This window comes from Astatotilapia calliptera, chromosome 20 (genome assembly GCF_964374335.1).
Source record: "Astatotilapia calliptera chromosome 20, fAstCal68.1, whole genome shotgun sequence".
Lineage (NCBI taxonomy): Eukaryota > Metazoa > Chordata > Actinopteri > Cichliformes > Cichlidae > Astatotilapia > Astatotilapia calliptera.
The window spans coordinates 32,545,379-32,565,637 of NC_137441.1; the positions used below are offsets into that span (position 1 = coordinate 32,545,379).

At 39.5% G+C, this 20,259-nt stretch overlaps 1 protein-coding gene across 3 annotated transcripts in view; it reads right to left on the reverse strand.

Annotated features, from left to right (window-relative positions):
• casz1 (castor zinc finger 1) overlaps positions 1-20,259 on the reverse strand; it is a 168,522-nt gene that overhangs the window by 113,080 nt on the left and 35,183 nt on the right. For all 3 annotated transcript variants that reach the window (XM_080295548.1, XM_080295547.1, XM_080295549.1), the window contains one exon: positions 18,570-18,655. The gene's annotated coding sequence lies outside the window, so the exon portion shown is untranslated. The remainder of the gene's footprint in view (positions 1-18,569; positions 18,656-20,259) is intronic.

Here is a 20,259-nt window from a genome sequence, read left to right on the forward strand (position 1 = left end):
GGAACGAGTGAAAACGAAAACTTTGAAGCCAGAAAAATAATTCAAACCAAACGAGCGAATGTTTTTAAGTTCTCCACAGTGTTTCGGTGACACACTGTGCCATTGGATTAAAAAAAAATAGACAATTTAAAAATGATATCCCAGTAATCCTCTGATGAATAAGCTGGAACCCTCTGTGTGACCTCTGTGTTCATCAACAGCAACCACAATTTAGTGGCTGCCTGAACTCTATTTCAAAGGTTACTGAATTAACTTAAAATTACTTACAATGCTATTAAAATGCTGAGCTCTTTTGTTGTGGCTGTAAATTAATTTAAAACCTCAGCAATTTGAAATATTCTGAGACATGTCAGGCGGGTGAAAAAAAGAAAAAGAATGGCAGAAGTTGGGCTTTCTCAATGCTTTTGGCTTGGCAAATGCTTGTCTTGAATGATGAGAAAAAGACATTGGGCTTAACTAGAAACATATGGTATTCCACTGGAGAGGAAGCCTTCGTAAGAGGACCATGGCTGCGTAATAAAAGGAGACAGGAAAAGGGCACGTGTGGCGGTTTGGGTGGATGAGGAGTTTTTTTAAGGCGAGCTGGAGCCAAAGTCTTTTTTTGAAAGCTGCATTGGTGTCCTACTCAAACCCTCTTGATCAGGACACAGAAAACTGAATTAATAACAGAACACTGCAATACAGACAGAGACCTGGACGCTCGCAGGAAAACAGACAAAGACAGTATCCGTGGAAAAGCCAGGCAGTTACACAAAACAGTCAATTCACAATCCATCTTTTTTAATTTTCTAATCAAAAACAGTCACACTGGATGTAATGTTTGTACTTTAAGCATTTTTTAAAATTAGGATTTAAATGAATCTTGCTAATGTCGTCAAAAATGTTCTATTAAATTGTCTTACCTTTTAAATGTCGGTGAAACAAATTAACACAATGACAATATTTTTTAATGTCCGATCCAATCCCAAGCATTTTCTGGCATTAAATGTTTTTGGCTTTGACCTTTTTGTTGTACCCTGAAAGAAGTTAAAGGCCATTACAATAACAAATATCGCAAATTATTTAAATCTTGTGTACCTAAAAACTGCAATTAATGGAAAGTCCACTTGAGACTGGCTCAAATAGTGAATCGATCCCTCCTCGTGAAAACTGTAATCAGGATGAACGCTTATAAAACACACCCCTTTAAATTATATTTAAAGTCATATGTAGCTGAATGGTTCCACCTTCAGTGAAATCACCCATTTTTTTGTTAAGCCCCATTTTTTTAAGTATTGGATATAATAGTTAGAGGCGGGTCTGACTGAAATTGCACACTCATTGGCTACTGACTTGTGACTGACAACTAGGCAAGTGAGCATAGGGTTTCATACCACAGTAAATTCTCCATTTTGGTATGATGAAGATTTATAAAACATATAATTTTTTTACTCAGTGTGACCCAAAATGAGTGACTGAGTTCATAAACTCAGCAGGAAAGTGTTTACAGCAGTCATCACAGAAAGCTGTTTTCCCATAAACTTCTATATGACCAGAAGTGTTTTTCCAATCACAACTATCTGATGGCGTTTTAATAGCACGCAGGTTTAACCCTTTAAGACCTACCATAGAACCAAGTCCGCCAGAGCTTATATTATATTTTTACATGCTGTAGTGCCATTTTTGGGAGCATTTCAAGTTGATATACATCAATACAACCATTATAGCCCAAATTTTAATAATATGTATGCATTAAGTGCATAGTAATTACATAAATTGCAAAAAAGTGCAATAAACTACAAAAAAAATTAAATCGTTTTTGTTTTTTTAACATATATTTCTAGTTAGAGAAATTTAAGAGGCTTATCCCTCAAAACTGTAAATACAAAAAAGTTGCACAAAATAGTTTCCCACCAGAGGAGATTTATTTTAAGTGTCTTCATAGTTTTATTTTTGAAATACACCAATTTTTATATACTGCAGGAAAAACGAAAATAAATATTATAATGCAAATTTGCAAAAAAACAGCATATGCATCAAAATAAACTATTTCCAGCAGTGCAATTTGAGTCCTAAGCATCCCAGAAACGACACAGTAAAGTCATAAAGTCAAACATAACTTTTAAAAACACCAGTATAGGCTCATAAGGTCCTGATGGTAAAAAACTACATTTCCGCAAAATGACGTCACTTCCGGTTTCAGGCAGGTCATGGCGGACATGCGATAGTTCGCGCTGATGGACGTAGGAAGTGTTACAAACAGCTGATCGGATCGGCAAAGCGTGTTTCTGGAATATTATGTTTTTGTTGCTGCAAGTGCTTTTTATGCAGTTTTTGCAAAGCTATATGTGGAAGGAAACTGTGACCGAGGACAAGCTGATGGCATAAGATGTAAGTACAACTCCTCCGGTTTCATATGCAAAAACAATTATTGCGCTAGCTTACGTGGTTGCAGTGCTACCAGGATTTAAAAATAGTTACGCAAAACGGAGCGCACCCGCTCCGACCGACTTTACAGGGTTAAGGCAGTTCAGCACTGATGTAAATTCTCAACTCAGGCTTAAGTTTATGTTTTATACTCTCTATGAAAAGTGTTAACCTCACTCTCCAGCAGTATCATTTAAATAAACAAAAATTAATTAATATAAAAAGTATATGGTCAGAGTCTATGGTTAGTCCACTAACCAATAGGTGAATCCACAGTGGCTACACTAACAAAAGATTTTTCCTTAGCATTTTGGATTATCAAAGAAAACATTTATGATACTGACGCATTTTGTTCAGCAACTGACACCATCTTTCACCACAAATTAAATCCCTATTACGGTATGAACAACCTACACCAAGATCACATGGCCTCAGTGTCACAACCACAAAACTTCTGTTTGGTAAAAACAGGAAAAGACCAAAAGGTAATAACTCATTTCTAGACTTTTCATTCCACTCTTTAAAAATCTGTTAACCATTTGTGTTTCTGCCTTAACTACTGTTAAACCTACAAATAATTAATTAGTGGCAAATTTGGACACAGTGTTATGGTATTTCTATATATTAGTTTATACTAGCAAAAAAACACCCCAAGGTTGGTTTTTGCCAGGCCTGTGGCACTTAAAATTCTTCATTCTGTGAATTGGCCATAATATATAGAAAAATCCAAATAACTGGGATTTATAACCTTTTTAAAAACATAATTGTATGTGTGAAGATGTCCATGCAGTTTTGTTCATGGCCATTAAAGAGCACATAGATATGCATATGCAAACCTATGCTGCAATCATTATATTAAGATATGTTATTGACAATAACAAAAGTCACAATGTCTCAATCTTAATTCGCAATTACACCCAAGCCTTTTTCCAAACGTTGAGAAGTTCCAGTTTGTTATAACACAGTGACATATAATTGGTTTGTCTTTGATGTCAAAACTCCACAACTGGACACATATTTTTGAAAACAGCCATGGCTGTTTTAATGATTAATATCAGTCATGATGCACTACCATGTAAATATCAACAAAAACCTTCATTAGTAGGTCAGTAGCTAAAGGGTCTTGGGCTTTTAGCTTACTGGTGTCTAGTTTGTAGTACTCAGCACTGGGGCATATGTCTGTGCTGTAATCACAACAACAATCTTTTACAGATTGCCCATAATTAGAAAAGCTCCTCTCCAAACCAGCTCCATGTTAAGAGCATGATTGCAGCCAAATTGAGCAGTAATTTGTATGATGTCGATGTGTGCTGTGTGAGGGGAAAAGTCTGATGTTTTAATGCCACTTTTATCAGGCCTGGTTAGCCTGCCTCATTCAAACTAAGCGCATGGACCTTCGGCTGAGACTGGGTAAAGAGCTTCTGTATTGTATCATAGTAAAACAGACATCAAGCTTAAATAAAAGGCTAGAAAAGGCAGAACGGGCATCCACGTTTTCTGTCCTCAGTGACCCCAAGAGACCCATCATGGATGCTAATGGAATCACTTGCCCTACTATTATACAAAAACCTAAACATCACCTGGCTGGCTGTGTGTGAAGGACAGATGCACTCATTATTATTCTGCAATGCTTATCAAGGCCGTGCTACTGCCCAGTTACTGTACCACAGACATGTTAGCAAGTAGTAAGGAAACTGGAAGATTTTGGGTTTTAAAAGTATCTGTAAAACATATTTTGCGATTGCGGTTTCATAAACTTTTCAAAAACATTGCTCTGTAGAGATAAAACAACAGATGAATGAATAAATGAATGAATGTGTATCTAGATTGATTTTATATAATCTTACAAAATCATTTATGAATCAAAGTTAAGAATTTGAAAATAAGAAAAGGGCAAATAAATATAAAATAATTCTATATTATGTTTAGTGAACACAGTATTAGTACACCTCTGGTAGAAGGTGTTTGCCATTATATAATGAGAAGTATAATATTTAATTATTATGCTATGTCATGCAATGTATTTTTAATTTAAAGCCACATATTACATAACTAAATTCTTTGACAATTACAAAGCTCTGTATAAAAACACTAGGCTATAAAAATACGAAACCCTTTAACAGACTGAAAAGACGGGGCAGTGACAAGCTGCATCAACACAGGCCTGAGAGAATGTCTCCTTCACCCACCATAATTACCACTGCCAATCCAGAGTGATTTTATAATTCCAAAATCATGACACTTCACAAAGACACTGTAATTGCATTAGGATACTCTTTCAGTCTTCAAATGTCTATTCATTCATTTTTTTTAGGACCTGTCCTGAAATATATCTGGGGGGGAGGGGGGGTGAGGGGGTCCTGAAAGCCACCTCATGAGAAGATGAGGAATTTTTCATGAAAACATAAAAATTTCCACTTGAGATCATCACTTGCTCTCTACTCTCTGCTCTCAAAACATCCCAGAATAGTGCCATGACATGGTGTTAGATACTTAGAGCATAATTTTGATGTCCAAAAGCTAATAATAGTCAATAAGGCGAAACCTCAAGAGTGTCAGATTTACATGGCGTCACAATAGATACAATTTTTTTTTTTAAAAAAGAAACTTTTGGATCTATGCCGAGTTGCAGCTTACATCAATGTTTGAGCAGGCTCACAAAATATATGTAGTGAAGACTCTGGACTTGCAGAAAGTAACATTATGATGCCCTGTGTTTTTTCATAAACATGGAATCAATAGTTGATTTATAACCAAAAGATGTTTTGAGATTACTGACATTGGCATTGATCACTCCAGTCGTACCAGTCCATCCTTATGTCCATCCAAGTGGTCATGTGTGCCAATTCTGACCCCCCAAAAAAACCCTCAAAGTATTCCAGAGAAGTGAGAAAAGGTGAGCTTAGTGGCCGTACAGTGTGACTTTTACCACAAAATGAAATTGGTGCCTTCTGGAAATGCCAAGCTCATGAGAATGGGATGAAACTGTCAGGTCAGGATGGGAAGGTACAGCTGTCACCTATCATTCTAAATGTAAATCTGCTTTAAGTGGACACTTTTTAAAACACACTGTGCTTGTTGAAGAGTGGCAGGTTTACATCCACCCATAGCGCTCGGCAGTGTTTTCTCCCTCACTCTAGCCAACAAATTTGTCAGAGCCAGAGGTTACAGTTCACCACTGAGAAAATACATTCATGACAGGCTTAAGTTACTGAGGATGGTGCTGTTTTCTGGTTAGTGACTCCCAGCCAAATGATACCATAGCTGCACAGCTAGATAGTTGCTAAGGTCGTGCAGGCCTAGAGACTGGACGGTGACCCCCTGAAAACATCTGGTTGCTGGGGAAAACTGTATTTTCAAACAATTGACGAGCAGTTGCTGGAATTTGCTGACTGTCATTAAGGGAAATCAGTCGCAAAGAAGGGTCTGCTCCAAAAACCTCCTGATGATTGATTTGGGCTCAGACAGCCACAGTCTGCACAATAGTTTGCCAGCCAACCGCAGAGTGGTAGTGAAACTGTGAAAAGTGTGACAGTCTCTGTTTCTGGTGTGCATTGCACTCTTCAGTTTCACTACCACTTCCATGCAATTCCATCCAAACTACAGGTGACGTAGCAATCTGCTAGTGATCAAAGAATCACAAGGTTTTTGGTGCAGCATGTTTCTTTGCAATCAATTTCAACTAACCAAAGCAAACAACCTCCGGCAAACAATTGGCAACTGGTTGGGGAATACACATTTTTCCCTTGTGAGCTATGATCACCAGGAGGTTCACTGACTGTTCTCTAGACCTGCATGACTGCCTGCGTGGATTTAGCAGATGATTTCACAGTAACTGCCGGTATGCTCTAGCAATTTTGCCATAGCGACTAATAGTTGCCAGGAGTTTGCAAGGAGGTTGCCAATTGGTCCCTAGGCCCATGTGACTGGAAACCATCACTGGAAACAACATGATAAAACAAAAAAAAAACCCCACTACAGTTGTTTGAAAGGTAGCACACTAAAAGTATGTTTGATGTAATTTCCCAACAGTGGCAAGTTTTACTGGACTATGTTTGTGGCAGACACCAATATACAAGTCATGTGCTTTTTGCTATCATAATGGGTTAAACTTTCTTCACATTTTCACACACTTAAAAAAAGAAAAATGAAAACGAAATGAAATGAAATAGAGGTTGGCTAGTTTTCACAAATGTAAAACTGCATTCCTGTGCAGATGTTTTGCAACTGCTAAATGTTTGTAGCTAGCTAGCATGTATACCTGTATAGGTTCTCACTCATCCAGGTCATTACAGTTTTTTTTATTATACATTAAACAAGAAAAAAACCTAAAGAAATCCAGTCGTCTTCTTTTCAAACTCTTAGATCTTACAACGGATGCTAATGCTAACAATCCATTAGAAGTTAGCATTTGTTCTTTTGTTTTTTGCTAATTAATTAGCATATTGCAAGACCCATGCAGTGCAAAGATCACCATGTCACAATAAAACAAATCTTGTTCTTACTGGGCAGAACAGAGATAAAACATCACAACCAGTTACACATGGCACCCACATAAACTGGAATGATCTGACAGTTTGTCAACGAGAACATCTGACATGCTCTGTTCAGGTTCACGTACTGCAAGACCTGTAAAACAGCTTTTCTACAAATAAGAATATCGCTTTCTCTTTCGTTATTTATTATTAATTTCCAGCTAATTCTTGCAAATCAAAAGAAAGACGAGTCATCTAACAACCAACATGAAAGTTGTGCTTTGTTTTACTGACACAGGTGCAGTGAGCTTCAGATCTCTGTTACATATTACACCGTGGATGCAAACAATCTTCAAGTGCTTGACAAAGTAAGCCCCAACGTTTATCTCTTGAGCCAATCTGCCCATTCGCCTCCTCAGAGTTACGCCTGTCTTGTCATGACTTGTGGTAATGACACGACTATTACATAGCTGCTGCTGGGTAATGAATTTTTACCGTTTTAAAGTTTGTTTTAAATCCAGAGTGTTTGCAGAGGTACTGTATGTATTCAGTTTTGCCCTTCAGGTGTTTATGAAGAAAGACTTGGAGCACCGCAACCATTTACAGAACTGGAAGTCTAATCATATCAATGTGAAATACAATTCTTGGGCATACTGCTTTCTGGCCAAGTGACGGCTTCAGATCTGCTCACTTAAGAAAATTGATGAGATCATTGCCAAAATGGTGCCCTTGACAGACATTGAAATGATAGCAAGCGTTAAGTTTTATGCGATGTAGTTGACTCCAACATAACCATACTACAAGCTCTGATCAACTAGTCAACCCACACGGCACCAGCAGAAAACGGCTGATGTGCTTTCCTCTGTCATGCACAAAAGGCACATTTACTTCGTAAATCAGCCTCTCTTCATTTAAAAAGCAACACTGCTGTGCTAGAAGTTGGCTCTTTATTTACTCCTCCAAGAAGTATCATAAATACAGACACAAAAAGGATTCTAATTGAGAAAACTCCACTTTATTTGATTCATCACTTCAGCAGCCTGATTGTTTTAGATACACAATTGCCACACATTTGGGACTCGAGCAGAGGAAGAGGGAGTGGCAAAATAATATTTAAACAAACAGACAAACATAAAATATTTCTGGATGATGCTAAAATCCCTGCAGAGCACCAAAAGCATGGGGCTTAAAGATTTACTGCAGTCCTCTTATCTTTCATTACTGACAAGTGTGAAAGAGAGGCAAACATATTCTACTTTCTGCATTTCTGTTCTGATCCCAGTCCAACTCGATTAAACATTTGTGTTTCAGAGGATGTGTCAACTTCATTCTCAGAGCACTGCCTGCATTTAGGAGAAAAAAAGGGAGGAAAACTGTCTCAGAAATTAAGTTCTTTAAGACCATCTTCCCCCTCTGTTCTTAATAAAAGATCTGTTTCTTTTTGTTGTTTTTTTCTCATAAAGCTGTGCAATGTATGAAAGCCCTGGAATGAAAGCCAGTACAATAGCTTTATGAAACAAAGGCAGGAAGGAGATTGAGGGGAAAACAGGGGGAAAATGGCATCATCTCTAAACTTAATGAAACAGCATCCTTTCATTTTTTCTGGTAATTATAATAAAGATGGAAAAACATAATAAACGTCTCCCTGCCCCCACCTGCTAACAGTAATTATAATAGACTCAACAATAAATGGTAAAGCAGCACAGAGCTGCATCTTGGGAATTCTCAGGGGTCTGTGGATTAGCTTGAAAAGCCTGAATGATTAAAATACACTAATTAAAATTTTGTGTTCCTTGGTAACTCGTCTTCCAGGGCCCCTTGTGCTGGCAAAATGGGAATAAATGCGACAAAAGCAAATACTCTTTTGGACCTGAATAAATAAACAAGTCTAATCAACGTAATGTTTTTACAGAGCGAGTTACATAAAAACTTCCTTGATGACCTTTCCTTGCAGCCGTACTTTGCACCCACCAGGACAATAGCAAGTATATTTTGACTATGTTGTTCTAATCAAGCAAGACATGCCAGACAGGTTAGATGTCCTATTATGCTGCTTTTGATTAGGCGGTTCAGCCTCATTGTGACTTCTAATTGTTATTTAGAGAAAGTTTGACATCACTGGACAAATAACTTTGTCAGCTGCTTGAGGCTGAAGAGGGATACTCAAGCTTCTAACTTTTGTACACAAACCCAACAAAAAAAAAAAAAACAGCAGTACATTAATGACAATATGTTACAAATCACTGGTTTGGAGACAGTGGAATCAATTTTGCATTTTCAGATTTCTGCACAGCGTCTAGTATTTATCACAAGTGTGATGAGCAAGGCAAGTGCACTTTTGCTATGCACAGTTTAAACACCAGACATGCAGGGCTTTGTCTTTCTCTTACAATGGGTAATATTCAAAAACTGGAAAAATTAAATGATCTTTTTGGGGGGGTTTGGTCTCCCTAAAGAGTCTCCTGCAAATCGGTACTTTGGCTTTTGTAAACTCTGTGCGGTCACTGGTACTTGGTCCCCTTCTGCCAGGGTGTCAAAATAGCACCTCGCTTCGAAAAAACGCTGTAATTCCTGCTGGTATTACCGAAGAGGCTAAAAAGATTCAAAAAGCCTGCTCCCAAATTTAATTACCTTTGCAGTTAACCACAGCTTAGCAGCCAATGACCTGATATTTCCACTGAAGACTAGCTAAGGGGGGATGGATTGGAGACGGACGCACCGAGTGGGCCACAGAGACTGCCATGCGTGGCAATCCAGGGCGGCTCAGAGCCATCCGGTGGGCATACTCATTGCCAGCAAAGGCAACAACAGCACACATGTGGCCCTATCTTCTGTTGGAGTGCAAATTAGATACAGTTGATTAAAATATTGAGTCATTTCACAGTCACTGTTGGGGGAATAAAAAGAGTGTGAGTACTGAAAATGTGCTGTGGTGTGTGTGTGAGAGAGAGAATATTGGTATGAGGAAAAAAAGTAAGAGAGAGAAAAGAGAGCTCTCTTAAATTTGTACATATTTCTTATTTATATAGATTTCCTTTGACAAACATGCCCTTTCCCAAAGGACAACTTTGAAGCGCCCCTGCTCGCAATATCAAAGAATTCTCAGCAATCACTCAGTCCACGTCACGACAGTACATATATAAGTGTTGTGAAGAGCAGCGTGCAGGGTTATATACCGGTGCTCATAAACGACAGAACGGTATCCAACATTCAACATCGCGTCCACCCTCCCCCCCTTTTTTTTAACTAAAGAAAGAAAAAAAAGTCCCAAGTTCTTTGTTCACTAAAAAAGTGAATATGATTTGTGTTTTAAAAACTTCTGCCTCGCTGCAATATAACAAAAGAAAATTAACACTTTGGGGTTGCCCTGGTAACCTAATTGCATCACAACACTGCACACAGGAGCCAAAGTAACTGAATTTTGATGAAAAGGCGGTGATAATTTACGGCATTGAGAAATTAGTTGCCGTGGCGACGCGTTAATTACATCTCAAATTAACAATGCAAGTGTAGTGAAATTAAATATAAATCATATTTTCTGCATAAATTACAGGGGTTGATTAGTGCGGGCGCCAGGAGAGAGAGGTTGAGATTCCAAGGGCCTGTCACATCCCCTCCCTCCCTCTCCCTCCTCTCTCTCCCTCTCTCTGTCTTTCCCTCCTCCTATTCCTCAATGCCCCCCCCCATCCCCCCTCCTCATCCTGACTGGTTCCCTTAAAGACAGGGACTGGATTAGTATAGCTGGCCTGGCATATTAGTGGATTTGCATGTTTGTGTGTTATCTGTCCACAAACACTTTTGCACATTTTTGCCAGAACACGTGTTTTGTTGTTGCTGTTGTTTGTTATGCAAGTGCATGTGCACAATTGCAATTTTGTACATCTGCGCTGAAACCGTAAATTCTGCATACGTGTGATTGTTGTACGTGCACGCGTGTGTTTGCCTTTGCTTGGTGCTGCAGGGACAATTCAGATCTTTGAATCCATTTTACACTGCTCCATATTGGAAGACCTTCCACCAAATATCCATTTATATGTGTCAAATAAATATCCATCTGCAGTCACACCCAGCCTCATTACCATGATGCTCAGTGAACACTAAAAAAAAATCAGATTTCAATTAAGAGGATCCAGTGTATACAAGTTTCAAACGTGTGCAATGTCTACCATATAAAACAAAGCGTCTCGATATCTGAAGAGTGTTTCCCACATGCAACATGCCTGGCTGGCTGACAGGCTATGTGTGTCAGCGGGTGTTTAACTGTTTATCTGAGGTTTGTGTAGATCTAAGAAAGAAAGAAGACACAGAAAGCACAGCAGAGAGGGAAAGTGAGTCTCTCCTCCCCTCGATTCCTCATGTGGCCCAACTTCCCTTTAAGCATCACAAACAAACCTCAGGAGTGATGTCAAGGAGGGAGGGTGATGGTGGGGGTGCTGAGCTGAGAGAGAAAGCTGAGCGCAAACACAACAGCAACAGGAACCAACTTCAGCCATCTAAATTATTCATATACCAGATGGATACGTTTCCCCGGGATTTCACACTAAAACACAGCCATTCAGCTTCCCCGCGCGTCGCCGTGTCTATTCAACGGACAGCGCCGGGAATCAAGATAACTATCACTTTATCTAAATCATTTCATGTCTGATTCATATCAACTTTGAAGAGTGGAAGCCCCTCGACACCGTGATCTCACGTTTGTTCTATTCCACAGGCACAATGAGGGGGGAACATGTTCTCTTTCCTCTATCTTCAAAGATGTAGGCAATGCTATGACCTTGTCTGAAGGATATTATACAAATCAGAGGGTCCTTAGAGATGCGTGTCATGTATATCACCGACTACACCTCGCTCGCTTGATGTGAGCTTGTAGGCAGTCCAAAGGTTCGGGGATTGAAGGAAAAGGCAACATGCAGTAAACTGTACTATTGTTTCAGGTGCTCTCCTTATTTACTTTTCAAACTTCTGTGAACCTTTCAAATATAATTTGGGAAAATCTTGAATGTCCAGTTGTTTTTGTTTTGTTATTTGTTATTTTTATGTTATTATACTCCCATGAAATCACAGTTAAATACATCTACAGTGCATACAAAAGGACAAAAAAAGCATAACTCTAAAAAGTTACAGCACTAAAAATGAGAAAATATATAGAGCAAGTTCCTCCAGTTAAATTTTTATTTACTAAACAGGACAGAAAAATTACCCGAAGGAGCAAAACTCATCCAAGTTTGTATAAAGTCTGTGCATTAGTAAAAACCTTCTAATATTTCAAAAGTATTTGATAAAAATAATGATCCTTGGTCTAAACTTTTAGTCACTGCATCACTCATGAAAGGGACTTTCTTCTTCACAAGAGGTCACCGCAGCAGGTAGCTCTGTATGTTTGATATGGCAGATTTATTTATTTATTTATTTACACCTGATGCCCTTCCTGTCACACCCCCAAAGGCATTCGTATCTCCTCCCAAGACTGAACCGGGAATCTCTCCCGTGTTAAGCAGTTGTGTAAACCACCAGAGTAAGGAGCCTCTAGTCATAAAATCAGACACTGAAAAAAGGCTTAAATTTCAAAAGCTTTGAAACATCTTTAACTTTGTATACTTGAATAAAAAGATACAGTATTTACAGCAGTTTAGTGAAAACTAACAGTGTCACATTTTAAATACACTATTAAGTTGGAGATTTAGATTTGGCATGCAACAAAACATTCCCCATTTCCCTGGGCGCAGCTACTAATGGGCAGGAAACTTATCATAAATACCTGCCTAACTAATCCACCCCTATAATAATTACTATGTGCCATTACATTCTACCCCCCACCCGATGTCAACAAATTTAATATTTAACGCAAACTGTCATGCCTCATTTCATACACAGTAACTTCCTTTGCTGGGACAAGGAGGTTGGGATGACCTCAGTCCCTCGGGGTGCTCCTCTGCTATAGTCATCCATTTGTGAATGAAGATGACGACTTTTAAAAAGGACAAGACATCATTAAGAGAATAAGTAGCCTTTCCAGCAGTCTTTTTTGCAACCCCCCACCACCTGGACGTAATTCCAAAGCCTTAAAACAGAACCGAAAGTGGTTGCGAGTGGGAGGGGTGGCGATTTAATGGTCCAATAATGTCTCAGCCAAAGCATAGTGTCCTCCTAGGGTGGTACAAAAAAAAGTAACGCACTGAGACTGACCAGTTTGTTGATTTAAGAGGCAGTTAAGGATGCTCTGAAAGTGCCCACATCGAGTGAAATAAAGCCCTATATAAGGTGACGCAACACAGCAGCCGAAGTGGATACGCTATCCACACAAACGGATGAATTCTATCAAAATACCACATGTCAGCGTGTGACACTGAAACCAAAGATGGTCAAATGACATTTATTTAAGTGGCACATCTTCTACTGTAGATAGAAAAGGTCAATAAAAACAAGTCGGGGACTGCACTATCAAGCTGTAAAAGATGCCTGTGTCATCTGTCCCTATTTGTCGCTTTTTTTCCCGTCCTTTTTCCTCATGCTTCTCCTCTCTTTCAGGTTACTGTCTCTCACAAAATGTTAAGTCTAGCAGCATGGCAGGCTTCGCAGGCGTCGCATCATCAGTCATCCTATGCCTAAACATAGGACGAGCTGCAAGTGCGGCAGGCGCAGCATTACTCGACCCCTATCTTAAATCTGCCACTGTTTGCGTTTACTGGGAAATTGGCAACTAAAGTTTTGAAATCTGAACCAATAAGCCGAATAAAATCAGGTTTTAAATGTGACAGGGTTCGCCTAAATGTCAAATAACCTAGTGTATCAAAAAGAAAAGGCAAGACCTTCCCAACAAGTTTAAATAAACCCTGCAGGATAATGCTGGCTCTCCTGGGGGAACCAAAAGCTGATGGCTTTGAAACAGGAGGGAGGGTATTTTCAGCGGGGCTGCCCAGCATGTGAGATCCTGTATGTCTCACAGCTGATCTTGTTTTATTGAAAGGTTGTTTGAAAGGCCCTGAACCCAAGACACCAGTGGTCATGTTTGTTTGGCTTAAAGAGAAGCAGCATTCAAAAGAGCAGCACAAGTAGTCAGAGTACACAAAGGAAAATGAGATGAGTTAGTGCCCGTAGTAGCTCGGAAATACAGGCAGGGAAGATTTGTAAAAATTAATAAAATGGTCTCAATACAGCTTCAATTACAACCTGCTTCGAATGCGCACGGCACAAGCCGAGCTTAGCCCTGCACTGTGCAAATAAGTGCCAAAACCAGCGCTGTTATCAGGTAATGGAGTCAGTGGGAGAGAGAGGGCCTTTGTGAACTTGACACTCCCATTAAGCCCCTACTGGAAAGTGCAGTATTTGATCAGGAGATGGGAATTGAGCAAAAATGAACTGAAACTAGATCCCACATGACTTATTTTCCTGTTGGCTCTCAGCTTTAGGTGTCACTCAGACTTAATAAAGCTTTCAGATTTTCATTTTATCACAGAAAATAGACTGGGCAAAAATAAAATCACTCGGTTTTGCCTTAATGGAGCAAAGTAATGGCGAGGTGAAACTGACACAACACATTTTGCCCATAGTAATACCATCAAAATGAAAGCATATTCACTTCTTGAGTTTTCCAAGAATCAATTCAAACTGAATATTGCCCTTTTCCACACACTTTATTTCATAATGGTTCCAACAAATACAGCACTTTGGCAATAGCCTGTCACCTCGGGTGATACCAACACAGCTATTTCAACCTATAGAGTTACAGTATTCTCTAGCCCACACTGAGCCTCCTCCACCAACCTATAACTCTTATTTTATTTCCGCACTTTATACATTAGAGGTACATTACACCCATCCCAGTAGATAGGATGAGTCCACTTTTACACCCAGGTGTTACATTGCAAGGTTAGGTCATTCGGATGGCTATGACCTTTGATGGCTCCATCTTCAATGAAAATTATCTGGCGATCTCCGCATTGACATGCACACGGATGCCCTTGTGCTGTACATTCACACTATGGTGATAAGAGCAATTCACTTGGGAGACATTATGGAAATGTTCATTTGGGAATTACGAATTATAATTAGAATGTATGGCCACATTTCTCTGTCTTAAGTATGGTGGGGTTTGCTTGGTTTTACAGGCACGGCACTAAGAAGCGAGAGCAGGACGTTTCCTGCATCTTTCCTGAACTTTTCCTTTTGCGGAGCGTACGGCTGCTGTGTTTATCATTCAAGTCTTCTTTAGAGAAAGCTTTGCTTTTAAAGAAGTAATTAGACCAAGTAAAGTGAGAGGAAAAATCCAACTCTGAGTCCCGAGTGTTCTGGTAAGCGATTAATTATTCTGAGGAAGACAGATGTTAAATTGTGTATGCCCATCAGCGCTAAGACTTTCTGAAGATTTATCATTCATGTAAATCATGAATAAAATATTTCCTTGTTGTGAGAAAATGCTACATCTGTTTGGCGCATCATTTACTCCCGACTGCAGGAAAATAAGCACAAAAATCTGACCTATTAAAGCTCGTTTTTGACACACAGTGGACATTTAAGCGTTTGAGGTATAGAGATTCAAATCTGTATGTTGTTTGCAAACGATTGTATGAATGTTGTCCCAACTGAACCAAACTCTTCTCCTAAGGGGCCTCGTGTATAAGGTAAACTAGTACTGCATGTACACGAAGCTTACGTTTTTATTATCTGCTCAAATGTATGAATAAATAAGCAGAAACTGTGAAGCGAATGGGATGGTGTCATGGGGATCAGGGACAAGGCAATGGTGGTGGCAGAGGTTGAGCCACAAGCCACCGGGACGGCAGCGTCTCCAATCGCCCCTGGCGACCATCACGTTGCCATGCTCCGGAACAGACAGGCCTGCTCGCACAACAGATGGAACTAATGATGCGAAACAAAAGAGATCATTTCACCGTGGTCCTCTAGGAAGCCACAAAGAGAGGCTTGGAAGTTTGAATGATGGGATCAGGGGACTTTCATGGGGTTAGATATGGATAGCCTTTTTTTTTTTTCCAGGAGGTGCTCAGATGAATAGGAAAAAGGATCTTTGATGTTTGCTACTGAAAGCACCAAGTTTAAAAGGCGACTATGAAAAAAATAAGAAAAATGGAAATTAATGTTGAAGCTCTGCTGATGATGCCCAGTAGGGATGGGGTATTTCTTTTTTCCTAGATAAATATCAGGTCACATATCAGACATCAGAGCCTCGAGGTAAAATTTTCAATAATGGAGAAGACAGTTGTGAATCTGTAGTTGTAAAAACGTTTTAGCATAACATGTTTAACGGTTCAGTCAGTTTTACAAATAACCTTAACTGCAACTAAACACGGTATTAACCATAAAGTTTTCACTTCCTGGTTGAAACTAAAACTCGTTTCAGGTCAGCTCTTTCTACCGAATACTTGGTGAAGAAAGAAGAATTTTAATTCTAACATTTAAGGTAAATTTTTACAAGAAAATAATATCGAAACTGTCTACCGAACACGGCTTTGTCCTGCCGCTGTGTTAGATAACGGTTATAAACAAACGGCCGTGTCCTGAACAGTCAAAAACAAATCAAATTTGAGCTGAGGACATTTGCATATCCTGAGGGACAGGATTAGATTTAGAGGTCATGTCTTACGAGCTAGTTCTCAACAGATGCCAATGTAATGTTTCTATGTCAAGTACATTCCATTGAAGCCCAGCCTGTTTTCCCAAGTCCGACAGTCAGAGAGAGGGAGCGCTGCTCGCTAAATGCAGAACGTGAACTGAGAGAAGCCAAACACCTTGGGATGGGATTTAACCAGGATGGAACAGAGTAGAGCCCAATCCATGCCCATCCACACATGGAGGGGATCACTGGGAAAAGTTCAGCTCCGACGCTGACACAAACAGCGGAGCAAGGCCTGTATTAGAGTCAGGTTAGCAAAGATAACACTATCAGCCTGATCCCCATGGGTACCAAATGCCGGGCCTTGCTGGCAAATAAAGCTACAGTGTCTTGACTCCTTGGCACATTAGCTCTGATTACAATGACCTTCATTATATCAGCTACCCTTATTACAACACGTAGAAGGCGTCTCTCCCCTGGGCAAAGCACAGTGGGGGAAAGAGTGAAGGAAAGTGTGGAGATTCACTTGTAAGGACTGAGCTATGAAAGCTAAAGCACAGACCTGTGCTGTAGTGCACAATTACCACCTGTGAAAACACTCATAACAGTCACAACTGATGACTAGTCACTTCACTTGAAGAGAGTTTGTAGATGTATTATTCAATTCAGATTCAAGTGTACCGCAGTGATCTCCTGGTCACTCAGATATAATGGTACTTGAAACATGAGAACTAATTTAAACTTTTATTTTGAATCTATGGTTTTCAAACTCAAAACTCTGAGGAAGCTTTCCAGCGCAATACCAAAAATATGTGGGTTTTTTTACATTACTAAAAATGGATATTTTGACTGAACCACCAACACTGTGTGAGTTTTAATAGATTTCAGGTGTGAATAATAACATGCTTGACTATTCAAGGATTTGCCTACGGAGGCAGCCAACCCCTGCTTAATATGTAACAATGTCGTTAACCTCAATTTCCTGCCTAGTCTGCCCCTCCACAGGCCACATTGTTAGCTTGAGGAAGCTCTTGGCAAAGACTACCGCCGTGGTGGTGACTCTCATTCAGTCTGACCACCCTGCAGATACGGGGATTCTCCCCCGCAGACCTGCTCATCCCTCCTTCAGGCCCCTCACTGTGCAGCTCACCCTCCCTCTTTGTTGGCAGGTGACTCAGAACAACAGATGTTGGCCTGAGAGAGCCGCTACATCGCAATCACCCAGCTCTGCCAACATGCCCAACACGGGATGAGTCGAACTGTGGGGGGTTCTCAGGACCATCCTTTCAGCCAGCAGGGGAGAGGGGGTGGGGGGGGTTGTTTATGTGCCGAGATACAAGGAGGTAAAGGAGTGGGCAAATCAGCTTGCTTTGGATTAAGAACAAATCAGCAGATTTTAAGAATCACATCAACACCTGCAGGAGGCGTGGGATACCGAGCACTAAGTGACACACACAGTATCGTTTTCAGCCTCTCATTCACATTTTTTTGTCAAAGCATAATTCCTGAGGAAGAATAAAGACATAAAAGTGATATAGCCAAGAGTGCACTTAACAGAATCAGAGTTTAAGCCATGTTGATCCCCTATGACAGTATGTTAAAAAAAAAAAGCAAATAAAATTGTAACTTAATTATAGATTTATAATGAGCCACTGCACCACTGCCAAAAACAAGTCCCATACCAAGGCAAACAGGCACCTGCTGAATGCTCTCTGCTCATGGGTTTTCATAGCTTAATTAATCTATGCCTTGGGGTATCATGACTCGAACGTGCTGCTTCTGTGCATGTTTGAGACAATTAAGTTGCTCCAAGAAACAGAGGTGCAACTTTGACATGGAGCAAAGACAGCAATACCGCACATTGCATGACACATTTTGTGTTTTGCGAAAGTCAATTATCCAATAATTTGTTTCCCACTGAAGAAAACAGAAAACTAATGACAAATGTGCGAACTGCTTTTTTTTTTTTTTCTTTCTTTTTTTGGTATACAATTGAATTACAAATCACATGGGCCGATCTGTCAAAGACAGGGAGGAAAGCCAGTGGCAGTCTCTTTTTTTACCTATATTTGCTATACCACATAAAAATGGTGCATGAATAAAAGTTAAAGACTCACCTTCCTGTTGAATAATGTCTGCTGAAGACTAATCCGCTGAGGAGTTATCGCCTCTGGCCGATGCTCACTCTACTGCCATCTGATTTCTGTAGATAAACATAAAACAGCTGTTTACATCACATATAGTCCGTTTACATCACATGTAGTTTCTTTGAAATAAGAGATTTAAAGCATTTGCGCAGATTGCAGCAAAGATGCCATTACCAATGTTGCAAATAACAAACTGAATGTAGAGGTTAATATCTTCAAACCACCAAGTCACTCAAATGTGTGAATCTATGGGACAATAAAGTTTATATAAAATTTAGTTTTTATGTCCAATATACAGTATTTAAAACCAAACTTCTCAAATCAAAATCAACTTCTTTTTCTCTTTTGTGTAGAAACCTCTCTGTGGAGCAGTTTTGCATTCAGCGATGCAGCTGGTTTTGGTAAATAAAGGGGAAACAACTCATTTTATGATGGTCAAACAAAACAAGCACATCAGTACCCCGTTTTCTAAAGGCTTTGGCTCCAGAAGTGAACTTCCCATTCATTTTCATTTATTGACGAAAATCCTGATTTAAAGAGTTTAAAGGCTTGAACCAAGACAACCAGCTATGAGTGAATCATGACCATAAAAAGATTTGATATGCAGAAAAAATAAAGGGGGAAAAAAAAGACCAAGGTGCAAGACTGTTTACATGATTACTTGAAAGGCATTACTCATCCCATAATGCATTGCAAATTCCACAGTATCCAGATTCCACAGTATCTTTAAGCTTTATTGAAAATCAAACCTTATCATTATCATAATGTTTATATGGTTAATAATAGTGTTAAATATTAATAGTAGTTTCGAATCTAATTTGCATTTTGTGTTTTGTGTAGTAAAGCATAAATCAAAATATCATCCCTGACTGCAAACACCTCTTCGGCAGTTTCTTAAATTGGTTTGTTGGGCTTGGACACTTCCATGGTAACAGCGGCGTCCACCGATCAGAGATGACGCTGTTTTTAGTTTAGTCCTTTCCATGACTTTGCAAACAAGCGCACTCGGAGAGAATGACTCGCCTCAAAGGGCTGTTCTAAAACACTGATGTTTTATGATGTTTTTATTACAACATCCTGACGTCAACCTGCTTTTATAACAACACCCAGATATCTGAACTTTGACCTACATAGTAAAATTATATATTTTATTATCTTTAGCCATGTGACTGAAGCAGAATTAGCTGACTTCTTCGGCATCAAATTTGAGATTTTAAGACATATTCGTGCCATGTGTGATTTTGCTAAATTTTATGTAATCGCTGTGATGTTGTCGTGTGTTGTACAGCTCACTCAGATGACATGATGCCCATTGTGGTTTCTTTAAAAGTTTTTTCAAGGTCAACTTTGACCTGGGGTGCAAACAGCCCGGTACTCAAGGCCACAACTTCCTAGAATATTGTTGTGAAATTTGAAGACGACCCATAAATAAATTATACATTTCATGTGAACTTGACCTTGATCTGATTTTCACCAAAATTAAATTAGCTCGTGTTTTACCACGACACAAAATTTGAGCACGATATCTTGAAAACCGTGGCTGCTTGACAGCTAACGAACAGAACCGACTGCATACTCTGGAGAGAATAAACTGCATCTTTGTTAAAACGAGGTGGATATCGCACAGACTTGTGGTTTCTACAGGAGCGCGTGCCATCAT